Source organism: Octodon degus, unplaced genomic scaffold (assembly GCF_000260255.1).
Source record: "Octodon degus isolate 3935 unplaced genomic scaffold, OctDeg1.0 scaffold00119, whole genome shotgun sequence".
Taxonomy (NCBI): domain Eukaryota; kingdom Metazoa; phylum Chordata; class Mammalia; order Rodentia; family Octodontidae; genus Octodon; species Octodon degus.
This window is the reverse complement of record NW_004524695.1, coordinates 270,669-282,981: the sequence shown is the minus strand read 5'-3', so window position 1 is coordinate 282,981 and position 12,313 is coordinate 270,669. Positions and strand designations below refer to the sequence as shown.

General features: G+C 39.6%; 1 protein-coding gene across 1 annotated transcript in view; it reads right to left on the bottom strand.

Moving 5' to 3' along the window:
* Znf322 (zinc finger protein 322) overlaps positions 1-7,888 on the bottom strand; it is an 18,864-nt gene extending 10,976 nt beyond the window's left edge. The window contains 2 exon segments of the mRNA XM_023700001.1: positions 6,817-6,901; positions 7,632-7,888. The gene's annotated coding sequence lies outside the window, so the exon portion shown is untranslated.
* Positions 7,889-12,313: the final 4,425 nt, after the last annotated feature.

The following is a 12,313-nucleotide window of genomic DNA, read 5'->3' as shown; positions in this document are numbered from 1 at the left end:
AATAAATAAATAAAAGGCACTGTTACCACTTACATACTGGATTCTATCTCCTTTCTTCACAGGGATATCACTCCACAACTCTACCGTTTTCTCTGCCACTATGCATTTATTCTATTTAGCATGCTGTTTATCTTTCTTCTAAAAAAATCAAGTCTAACCCACAAGAAACATCTCTCAATTGTCCTACCATCAAGCTAGTATTACTCTTTATATTACATGTCCTCAAAAGAAATCAATCTACTTAGTGTCTCCAACTCTTGTCTCAAAAAGGCTTCTGGAATATTTTCCATTCATTCACTGTCACTACTCCACCAAAACTTGCTACAAACTACAAGCTCCTAAAAAATCTGACACCCACTGTGACCACTATAACTTTCCCTACTCTTCCCCTATACTTGTACTTATGACCCTCGGTTTTTGCTGTTTTTCAAACAAGAGAGACCTGTTCCTCACTTTTTCTCCATGGCTGAAGGGCTTTTCCTCTAGTTATCTTCAAGGTTCTCTCCCTCAGCTCACATCTTTGCTCAACTGTCACATTCTTTTTGAGCACTTCTTTGGTTATCCTATTCTATATTAAAATATACCTTCAACCCAGCTGACCCACCCATACAGCTCCAGAAGACACAATATATCACCATCTCAGTTGATCAAAAGAATCTAAATGTGACACTTGGCATATTGTACTAAACAACAGATGTACCTTAGATTTCAAATACTCTATCATGTCTTTATAAGTTAGTGCACAGTACCCGATAAATTTTTTGGTCTAAATGATAGCTTTCAGATGACATGCATGGTATTGTATCATTCCTTAAGACTGAAAAACTATTTTCATTTGCTCATTTGATAATGAGTATCTTTGGACAAAAGTACACTAACCTGATCCATCCAATAAATCTTTGTTATGCAATAAAATACTTCAAAAGTTAGCATGTGTCTATCCCTAAGATGTAAGTGGATGAATACTTTCTATTACCAAGATGCTGAGTCAGAGTCTACCTTGTTGACTGGCCTACCTGCTCTGTGGATTTTAAGGAACTGCCTACAATGCCAGATATCCATGGAAAACATCACCTTAATGCTGCACCATGTGCATTTTAAGAAATATTAATCAGAAAAATCACTAACAATATACAACATATTAAGTCCCAAGTGCATTCCTTTTCCCTATCACAATACCATAAAACCTTAAGTACCAAAGACAACATTCTTCTTTTCTTCTATTAAACTGAGTTTACAGGGCCAACAAGATAGCTCAACTGTCTAAAGCACCTGCTTAGATAAGTTTAGGCAGGCTCAGGGGACCATAGTTCAATCCCCAACATCACATGCCATCCCAGCCCCACCCTCAGGGCTAGCTGAGGTGGCAAAACAAAACAAAAACAAACAAACAAAAAACCCCTGAATTTACAGAGCCAAGTGCCTAGGACTGGTTCTTGGTTAGTGAGAGGAAGACAACAGAGGATATATAAACTGATGCTAAGATTCTAGAGTAATGTTGGCACATTGTTGGCATGTAGTAAGTGTAAAGAATGGAAAAATGAATTTTCATTGAAATTGTATTTCTCTCCTTAACTAGTAAAAACAAAAACAAAAACAAAAACAAAAACCACACACACACACACAACTAAAATGCCACTGGGATGGGAGCTATTCTGATGAGATGTATGCTGAGAAAAGAGAGATACATTTCAAAATCCTGGAGTAATCATAGCTTACCCAGAATCTAAATAAAAGAAAAGCAGCATTTATATCATGGTCCTATAATCTGATTTCTCAAGGTGGACAGCATTCTGTAAAACACAAGAACAACAGGGCAAGATGCCATAAATGAGAGGACTTAGCACTAGATAATTTACATACAAAGGACCTAATAATGAATAAAGGGCAGTTTCCTTAAAAATAGTAGATGAGGGCCGGCAACATAGCTCAACATACTAAATTGTCTGCTTAGGCAAGTATAGGGACTGCAGTTCGATCCCGGGCACAACATGCCACACCAACGCCCCCCAGGGGTGGCTGAGCTTCCTCCCACCCCCCAAGAAAAAAAGAACAGATGAGTTTTCTTAAGGTGATCCCTTAAATTCTATTGTGTACAAAATATCATGATTCTAAACCAACCAATATGACTAACAATTTGAACATAAAGCTCAAGGTAGAAGTCAATGAACTAGAAAAATAATTTTTTTTTGTTTTTGTATCTTAGGGAAAGGTTTACAGGGTGTTCAGGGTCTCACTACTAGATCGGACCCCCCCCCCACAGCCTCCCAACAGCTGGGATTATAGGGGTATGCCACCACACCTAGTCTCAAATGTCTTAGCACACCCCGGGGGTGGGGCCGGCATGGCAGGCTTGGGGACAGATCCCCTGGCCCCTGTGCCTGTTTGCAGGTGCTTTAATGTGCTGAGCTATTTGGTTGGCCTAGGGAAAAAAAAAATTAATTCAAAATCCTGCTTTTTTTTTTTTTTTTTTTTTGGTACCACGAATTAAACTCAGGACCTTGTACTTGCTGGGCAGGTGCTGTGCCACCAAGCTATAATCTGGGCCCAAACTCTGAAAAACTTAAAGGGCCCAGATTATTTCACAAGGTAATACTAACAAAACTACAAAGACCAAATAAGCCCAATTGTTCAACATGTTTTTCAGAAAACTGAAAGGAAACAAAAAAAACCAGTGATAATCCTGATAAAGAACATAAAATTCATAGCCTAGTATCATGATCAATGGGAGAAATACTAACAAAAATCAATACTGTATCAAGGACATAATATACAATGACAAGGTGGGATTTATTCAAGGAATGCAAGTTTGTTTCACTATAAGGACACTCTATTAGGAAACTAACTCATTAATACCCCATATTCACACATCTATAGAGAAATCACACAGCTACCTCCATAGGTGCTTCAAGAACTCAACTAACATCTATACCTATCCCCAAATGACTCATGTAGATACCATCTTTTAACATGACACAATTTGCATTTTTTATCATAAAATCAGTGCCTTAAATTAGAAAATTCTCTGGGCTGGGGAGACAGTTCAGTGGCATACACACCTGCCTCATTAAAAAAAAAAAAAGATTATATGGAAAGGGCCAGGGAGACCAGCTCAGTGACAGATCTGCTTGTCTGCCTGGAAAGTGCAAGGTTCTTTTTTTTTTTTTACAGGATAAATGCATTTATAATTTTCAAATTAAGTGCAAGGTTCTAAATTCAATTCCCAGTGCCAAAATAAATAAAGAAATAAATAAAAACAAAAAGCCCAAGATTATTAAGGAAAAAAATATATAGTACTCATGTTGTTGGAAGGAATGCAAATTGGTATGACCTCTGAGTAGGAACAAAGTACTACAAACCCCAGCAAGATATATACTTATACTTGCCTCAGCAATGTTATTCCTAGAAAGTGACTCTAAAGATACTTCAACACTATGAAAATATTCATATGTAAAGTTATTCATTGCATCAGTATTTCTAATTGGAAAATATTTAAAATAACTTAAGTATCCTTATGTTAAGAAAGTGGTTCAGCCAAGTGTGGTGGCACATTTCTATAATCCTAGCACTTGTGAGGCTGAGGCAGATGATTATCCCTGAGTCTGAGGCATGCATAGGCTTATATAATCAAGTTCAAGGCCACCCTGCATTACACAGTGAGACCTTGTCACAACTGCCCCACACACCAAAAAAAGAAAGTGATGGAATAAGCAATAGCATATCCACCAAAAAAGAGAATGAAGAGAGCTGTGCTGGTGGCTCATGCCTGTAATCCCAGTAATTGGGAAGCTGAGTCAGGAGGGCTGCTTTGAGTTTGAGGCCAGCCTGGGCTACATGGTGAGTTCAAGGCCAATCTGAACTACATATCAAAACCCTGTCTCAAAAAACAAAAAGAAAGAATAAAGAAAAGCTTTATGAACTAATATAAAGTGATTTCCAGAACAGAGTGTTTAAAGAAAAGCTGTTTTGTATAAGAAAGTAGAAATTAAAATATGACTATCCATTTGGCCAAAAATAAATTAAGAAAGATAAAATAGTAGGTTTAATTATCACACAGTAGGTAAAAATGGGATTAAAAGACAAGAAAATGGAATTGGAATATAAAAATGAAGAAAAAAAAAAGTCCTACTTCTTTAAAAACATTTTTATATATACACAAATTTTTACTTTTAGAAGTGTATCACATTTTTACATATTTAGTAAATGAAAAAATTGAAGACAGGCAAAATGGGAGCAAAAACTATAAAATGCAGTCCAAACAAAAATCAAGCTTATGCTTTAAATGTATAACATAATCTCACAAGAGGAAAAAGAACTAAACTTTTTAACACAGTATTGTGATTACACTAATAGATAAAAAGAACTACAAATAGTGATTAAACTCTGAACAGTTTTTGATTTTTTTCCCTCCTAGTACTGGGAACTAAGATGCTGCCTCTTACTTGCAGTCTTCCTGTTTCAGCCTTCCAGGTACCTGGGATTATAGGCTTGTGTCACCATACCTTCTATCCCTCCCACCCCCTGCCCCATGGTGGTAAGAATGTACTCTAGAATTGAACAAACAGGTATATGTGCTATGGATTATGGCACCTAGATTTCCCACTGCTGCACAATCGCAAATATATAAAAAAAAAAATGTTATAATGATTCTGTACTGTTTAACTGGACGTCAGGATTTAAAACATATGTAGGGATCCTGGGGACAACCCGCTTGGGCCCCCCTTCTGTCCTTCTCTCTCTATATAGAAAATAGAAGTGTGTGTGAATGTTTTTCTAATAACATTTGATGAGATGTCACAGAAATGAAATTGTGTACTAATAAGCACAACAGACACCATGATTTTCGGTGTTAAGTACCATTCTCCATCGAGAGGAATTGAAAGTTCTTAGAGGAAAAGGTGATTATATGGTTTAAAAACTATAGAATGTGCCTAGAACACTGCTATTGTGAAGAAAGTAAAGAATAACTGTGAACTAGTGATAGTATGCTAAAATGATCTGAGAATTAGGATGGAGCTGCCATTGTACAAATCTTAAATAAGCAGATCAAAATAAATAAAATATATTAACATGATAAGAATCCAAGACTTTGTACTCACTACAGAATAAAAGGGAAAAAAATGTTTTCTTATATTAGAAAAGTCAATGATTACATGTGAAAAAAGATGGAATTAAAATTTTTTTAAAAAAATTAAGTCAAATTTTTAAAAATTGGGCAAAAACTAGCTAGTAAAATGTTTTATGACCATCATGACAGAGATATCCTAGATATTTAATGATTGTAAGGACTTAAGAGAGTAACCAAGAGATCACAGTTAACATCACCAGTACTGAGATAAAGCAACATCACGTTTTCTGACATCACATCCTTTGGGTACTTTGCCAAAAGAGGCAACCATTTGAAAGCAGGTTGACGAGCAAATAGCAGATAAATCCAAACCAAGGGAAATACTACCAAATGGTGTACATTTTTCAAAATCAAAAGAGAAACCGGAAAGTATGTTCCTCAGTAAAGGAGACACTATAATTTGATAAAATGACCACAAAACTCCTTTTTTCCCCTTTTACTATAAAAGACATTAGTGGAATAACTGGCTAAATTTGAAGTGTCTGCAGATTATAATACACTTTGAATGTTCATTTCCTAACTCTGATAACTGTACTAACAATGTTAAGTGAATTTTCTTTTTTGAGACAGTGCTTTACTATGTAGTTCATTGAACTCACGGCAATACTCTTGCCTCAACCTCCCGAGTGCTGATTTTGGGTGTTAAGCACCATTCTCTTAAAATGTGTATTACTGCTAATCTCAAAAACAGAATACAGAGGAAATAAAGCATTCCGAGTTAGCTCATAGCTTGGTAAATTAATCAGATTATTGCCTAAAGCTATCATATTTGTCCTAAAGGATAAGGTATATTTGCCTTTAAAAAAAAAAAATTATGTTGCACCAAAATGGTTGCACTAAAATTTTTCAGTTGAGAAAATCATCCATGTCTAAGTCTTTTAGATGTTGGCACTTGGAAAATAAGATATAATCTGGTTGTCAAACCACACTTCTGGAGTTTAAAATAGTCTGTTCCTATCACATTCTGGAATAAAATCCAAAGATTTTACTGTCCTGTCTAATGTGGTAGCTTCGCTCACCTTCAGCCTCAAAGACCACCTCAAAGATTTTGCACTTGCTCCTTCCGCCCATCCAAACACCTCGCCCCTTTGATTCAAGTCTGTCTTAAAATTACTTCCTCAAAAATGACACCCTACTTTCTCTAAGATAGCTCACCTTATGTCACTTTACCTCCATAGCAGTCAGGTCTACCTAAGTTTGTATAATGTTCACTGCACAGAGCCTAGATTAGGATTACCTTATTTTTCATTGACTATGGGGATTCTCTCATGACCATTCTATTCTCTCAACAGCCCCGTAAAATATATATTAATATCAAGTGTTTGCACTTAACAGATAGAAAATCTGCTATTTATAGCAGTTAGCTAACCACTCAAGAACTCACAGCTAGTTAAAGTATGACAGCCAGAGTTTAATATCTATCTTCCGAGTGTAGTAGAGCTTGCATAAGCAGTGGGCATGCAGTGTTCTTTGTGCAGGAAATAAATCAAGGAGCAATTATTGCAAGCTTATCATGAATAAGCAAGTATGCTGGAACTGAGTAGAAAATAGACTTAAATTGGCAGACTAGGGCCCAGTAATCTGCCATTTTAGTTGTTACTTTGCCATGTATCCTTTCCCATTCCTTCCTGGTCTGCTCCTTTCCAAATCTACATGTCTACAGAAACACAGAGCCTAGAGTTACTTACCGAAACACAAAAGACTTGACAGCCTTCTCTTTCTGCTCCAAAAAGTCTCTTCTGAACTATTCACAACACTTAATTCTTCCCTCTCCTAGAAAAAAAAAAAAAAAATCAGCAATGCAGATAACTTTGTGAAATTTACAATTTTTAAACATAGACTTTTCCATTTAAATATCGTTCCTATTAACTCCAGTCTGGTCAGCACTCTTCAAACATACCTTACCTCTTTTCATCTTTGTTTACATTCTTTCTCTTGCCAGAACTGTCAAAAAGTTCCTTCCTGACCTGCTCTACACAAAGTATCAAAAACCCTTCTGGATAATGACAAACTGTAACTTTCTCATATAGCCCTAGGCCTTGTTTTTCTTCGTTATTTGATTTTTTTTCTAATTTTCTTCGTATTATCCTAATTTCTAAAGCAAAAAATTCATTCTGCCAACACTATAAACCTTGAGGTGCAAGGGTTATGTATATACAATACAAAGTTATGGATATTCCAGACCTCCCAAAAGAAATATGTTATTAAATGATTAAACGAACCAAATTGTGCAAACAGATTCTATTGCAAAACAACTAACCTTCGCACTAACGACTGGGGATTTATTCAATATCTGTGGGTTTGCCCCATGAATGTTAAAGCTATGTCTGGCTTAAGACAAGTGTGTATTATAATCTTCAGAAACTGTCCTGCTTAAAGGGTCTTCAACTTTTCAGCGATCGCCCTACCGCCCCGCGTCTAGGCAGGGAGGGGCGGGCTGCGCCCCATTCCTCGCCCCCTCCCCCACGGCCACCCCGCCCCCGACCCGGCCAGCGGCTCTCACCCGGCAGCCCCGGAGCCGCCCCTCGGCCTGCGAGCGGCACTTCCGGTTATTCGCGGACACTCGAATCCCAGCTTGCGAGCGGCCGTAGACGCAGCAGCAAAGGGCCTGAAGGCTCGGCTTCCAGAGGGGAAGGAAAGCGAGTCGGAAAGCCGACGAGAACTCGAAGCAACTCCCTAACGCTGTTCAGCGGGGGCCAGGCCGCGCGCCCTCTCAGGGCCGACCAGAGAGGCTACGCGAACCCTCTTAGTCCAGCTGGGAAGCCGCCGCGCAGCTCCACCCCCGCGAGCCACGTGACCGCCACACTGGCGAGGACGAGCTACACCCCCAGCCCTCGGGCCAATGGAGGGCCGAGGCGCCGAGAGGGGGGCGGGCCCAGGCGGCGCATGCGCCCGGCGCCTTCTGCCCTTCTGAGCGGTCGTAGCTAAAGCCTTGTGGTGCAAGCTGGAAGGAGGCTCCTGCTCGCCTGTACCTCGGGCTACGTAGCTTGCATTGCAGTCTCCAACACCTATGGTCTTTCCTCACGCTCAGTCCAGGAGTAGCGTCACATAGATGCTCGAAAAACACCTCAGGCTGTGTGGAAGAGAGGGTGGATTCCCAGGCTCCGCGGAAGTGGAAGTGCTCGCCCGTGAGCTGCGTGGAGTACTTTGAAAGAGTAGTGGTGTCCTCGTGTGGCGGAGGAAGCAGCTCGGGAAAAGGGTTGGAGGGTTCTCAGTCTTCCTGGTTGTGGTTTAAGGCTGGAATCAGCTGGAAGCAATCACTGGTGCAGCTCGGCTGAGGTTTCCTAGAGAGTGAATGGTATAGATTCTCTTTGCTTAATGGGGCGGGGGGGGGGGGGGTAGTGGTGGTGGTGATGGTGATGGGGTGGTTTAAAGCCCCCAGACATTGCCGGGCATGGTGGTGCGCGCTTGTAATCCCAAGCACTTTTGGGAGGTTGAGGGCAGAAGGTCGCCATGGATTCGAGGCTAGGCTGGGCTACATAGTTCAAGGCCTGTCTGGACTGCATAGCGAAACCCTGTTTCAAGAAAAGAGGGAAACCCTCCAGACATCAAGAGGAAATTTATCCTGTATCAAATATACAAGAGTACAGTGTAGCCTAGGGCTTGGACTGTGAGCCATGTTTTGGTATTAGGGACCGGGTAGGACAGCTGCATGTACAGAAGTAATCATGTTTGTCCTTTTGGAATTCTGTAGAGGAGTCATGGCTTATTAATTTTTTTTTACATTGATTTAGTGTGTGTGTGTGTGTGTGTGTGTGTGTGGCCAGCTCAGCCCACTGGGGGGGGAGGGCTGGCTGGCATGTGGCGCTGGGGGATTGAACCGCGGTCCCTGTGCTTTGCCAAGCTTGTTCCAAGTAGGTGCTTTAGACCACTGAGTCATCTCTCCAGCCCCAAATATGTACTTTTTTTTTTTTTTTTTTTTTGCAGAACTGGGGATTGAACTCAGGCCCTTGCACTTGCCAGGCAAGGGCTTATTCTACTGAACCATCTCCCCGGCCCTTATTAATTTTTATGTTTGTTTTAATAGGAGAACTCTGAAGTGAGGCGAAACTATTCCATTCAGGGTCATCTTGACACTTAATAACTTTTAGTAACTCAGTGTATGGTATGTGTGAATCACTTTGCGTCAGTTGTCTCATTCAGCCACAACACAAATGGCATTAGATGTGTGGTACTGTCTTGAAAAGAAATTGATGTACAAATTTGACTTGCCAAAGTCACATGTTTAAGAACTGCTGGTGTTTGAACTGTAAACTGTGTGATACCAGGCTGATGCTTCAGCCACTGTACTTGTGGCTGCCTCAGTAGTGGGATTAAACAGGATTCTGATCCTGCTTTATTTCTAAGATGGTCTAGATTAGTGTTGAACTCTTCAGACTGTTGTTTCAAGAGGCATTGGCCCAAAGTACTAATTATATGTGTTCACCTGACATTTATTGAGCACCTGTAATTCATTCAGTATGCTGGATATTAGGAATCTAAAGGCATATAAGACTCAGTCCCATTCCTCACACTAGTATAGAAACCAGAGGCATCAGAAGTATATAGTATACATAGAAATTGCTTAAGGTATCCTGGGATCCCAGAGATAGGGTACTTTTGAGAGTTAAGACTTTGATCAAAGTAAGGAAAGACTAGAAGAGAAGACATAAACTAAAATAATAGAAGCAAGGACTTGGGTGAAGACGAGACTGAGTGGAAGACAGGAAAGAAGTTGCAAATATTTGGATATAATTTCAGTTGGTGGACTTTGTCTTGTAGGAAATGGGAAGCCATTCCAGGGATGGTAAGCAGGAAACTAGTTCAGTTATCCCTGAAGTTCAAATATTTTAAAATATATTTTCTGTTTTTAGTTTTTAGTTTTTGTTTTTGTTTGGGGTTTTTTGGGGGGCAAAATTGGGGATTGAACTCAGGCCCTTGCACTTGCCAGGGAAGCGCTTATTCCACTGAGCCATCTCCACCCCCTTCTGTTTTTAGTTTTAAGCATAATGACAAGGATAAAAAGAAGGTGCAGCCAACAAATTATGAGGAACATAAAATACAATATAGCAGTCAAAGGAGGAGAGTTTCAATGAAAAAGTTGTTAGCAGTATCAAATGTAAGGAAGAAATCAGGTTAAACACAAAAGGTGATTTGATAATGTTTCCAGTGATGGTGAACTTTCTGGAGATAGGGTGTTCAAACCACAACCTAAAGCCTACTTATTTATCACAAAGTGCCAACCCTGCAGTTAAACCTATGTTTTAGTTTATGAGAAAAAAACTAATACATAAACATCTTTTGACTTAAAAGAAAAATATAGGGTCTGGGGAGATAGCTTAGTGGTCTAAGCATCTGCCCAGCAAACGCAAGGGGTGGCACATGCCTGTAATTCCAGCACTGGGGAGGCTGAGACAGGAGGATCATGACAAGCCCAAGTTGTATAGTGAGACCCTGTAACAAATAAACTAAACCTAATAGCTGAGCTTTCAATGGTACAAGCAGCTTTTTATTGAAAGATAAAAGTTTGCATTTGGCATGCTTTTGCACACTTACTGTGATGTTATTTTTAAGACAATGGCCTTGAATACCTGGCAATTCTACTGCCTCAGCCTCCCAAGTGTTGGATTACAGGTGTCACCATCACACCCAACCAATGTGATCTTTGCTGTTGTATATATATTGATAACTTGTCAAACCTTAGCTTGGATGACAGAGTGCCAACAGGGAGGGCTCTGTGTGCCTGCTGCGGCACACAGTCCATAGCTTCACTCCCACTGGTATATAATTGTGTTCCAGGAATCATTTTACTTTTTTTTTTTTATTTTTCATTTTTTATCTTTTTGGTACCCAGAATCAAACTCAGGACCTTGCACTTGCCAGACAGGCACTTGTGCTGCTGAGCCAAATCCCCAGTCCCTGGGCATTGTTATAAGAACTCAATATATAACTCATGTGATCATACACATGAGGTTTAATCCTCACAACCCCATTTTATAGATGAGGAAATTGAGGCCCAGAAAGATTAATTTGAGCATGATCATACAAGTGATAAGAGGCAGAATGAAGATTAACACAGAGGCTGTTTGGCTGCGAATCTGTGCTTGTGAAGAGGATCTCAGTTTAGAAATCAAAAGATGGCTTTTGTCTTTAGTACCATAAATTCTGTGGATTGTAATAGAAACAAAAAGACACAGGCAATTTGTTCTGCTTTTTACAGACTCTTAGCTACAAAGTTGAACAGTGAGAGTACCTCATTATCATAGATCACAGAATCTGTACAAAAAGCAGAGCCTGAGGTTTCAGGGTAGAAGAAATTTTCATATGTAGCTAGCATGAAAATGTAGAGAAAAGATGAAGATTCTGGAAAGGGAGATTTAGTATAGAGAGGCCCCCTCAGGCGCGAGAAGAGACAGATCGACAGTAATGAAGAAGAATTAGCTTCAAATAAGAAAATGAATCTACATTAATTACTTTGGTCTTGTTCAGAAACTTTAATTGTGGAATTTGTAGGGAGGATCCCAACTGGTTACAAGTATCATATTCAAGCTTCCAGTCTATTTTATCAGTCATTTACCAGAACCCAGGCCAGAGGAAATATACATATTTTCATTTTTAAAAATCCATCTGATTGGATCCAAAGATAACAACCAACTGCATTTTTAAGGATAATACATCACTGTTTTGATGACTCATCTATTTCCATAGGAAGGCTTTCCCACGGTACTACACATGAGAGAATAAGCATAAAACTAATGTAGAGTAGATTTGATTTGGAGGTCTCTTTATCTTTAAAAACCATGCAAATTGCATTCTACATTATGATCTGTTACAGAGAATCCTTCCCAGACCTTGTTGAGGCCCAAAAAGTTTGTATTTATAATCCCATGAATAAGTTATTGGAATCCCATCCAGTTAATTTGAACCTACCATACCCAGTGCAACCCACAGTGAGAATAAAGACATTAAGGCATATTTGTAGCTGTGGGGTGCCAAGGGGTTCTAAGTCTAGCCATGATGATGACTGTCTGGAACAAAGGCCTCAACCCAAGACCAAACCTGCGTTTTATTCATTCATGAAGAAAGGAGTGACTTGAGGATGAAAATGGTGGGAAGTAGATGAGTGCTCTGAGCTGGGCTAGGTAGAAGGCCCAAAATCACCTCAGCAATATACAGAAAAGGATATACAGAAAGGGTAATCTGTAT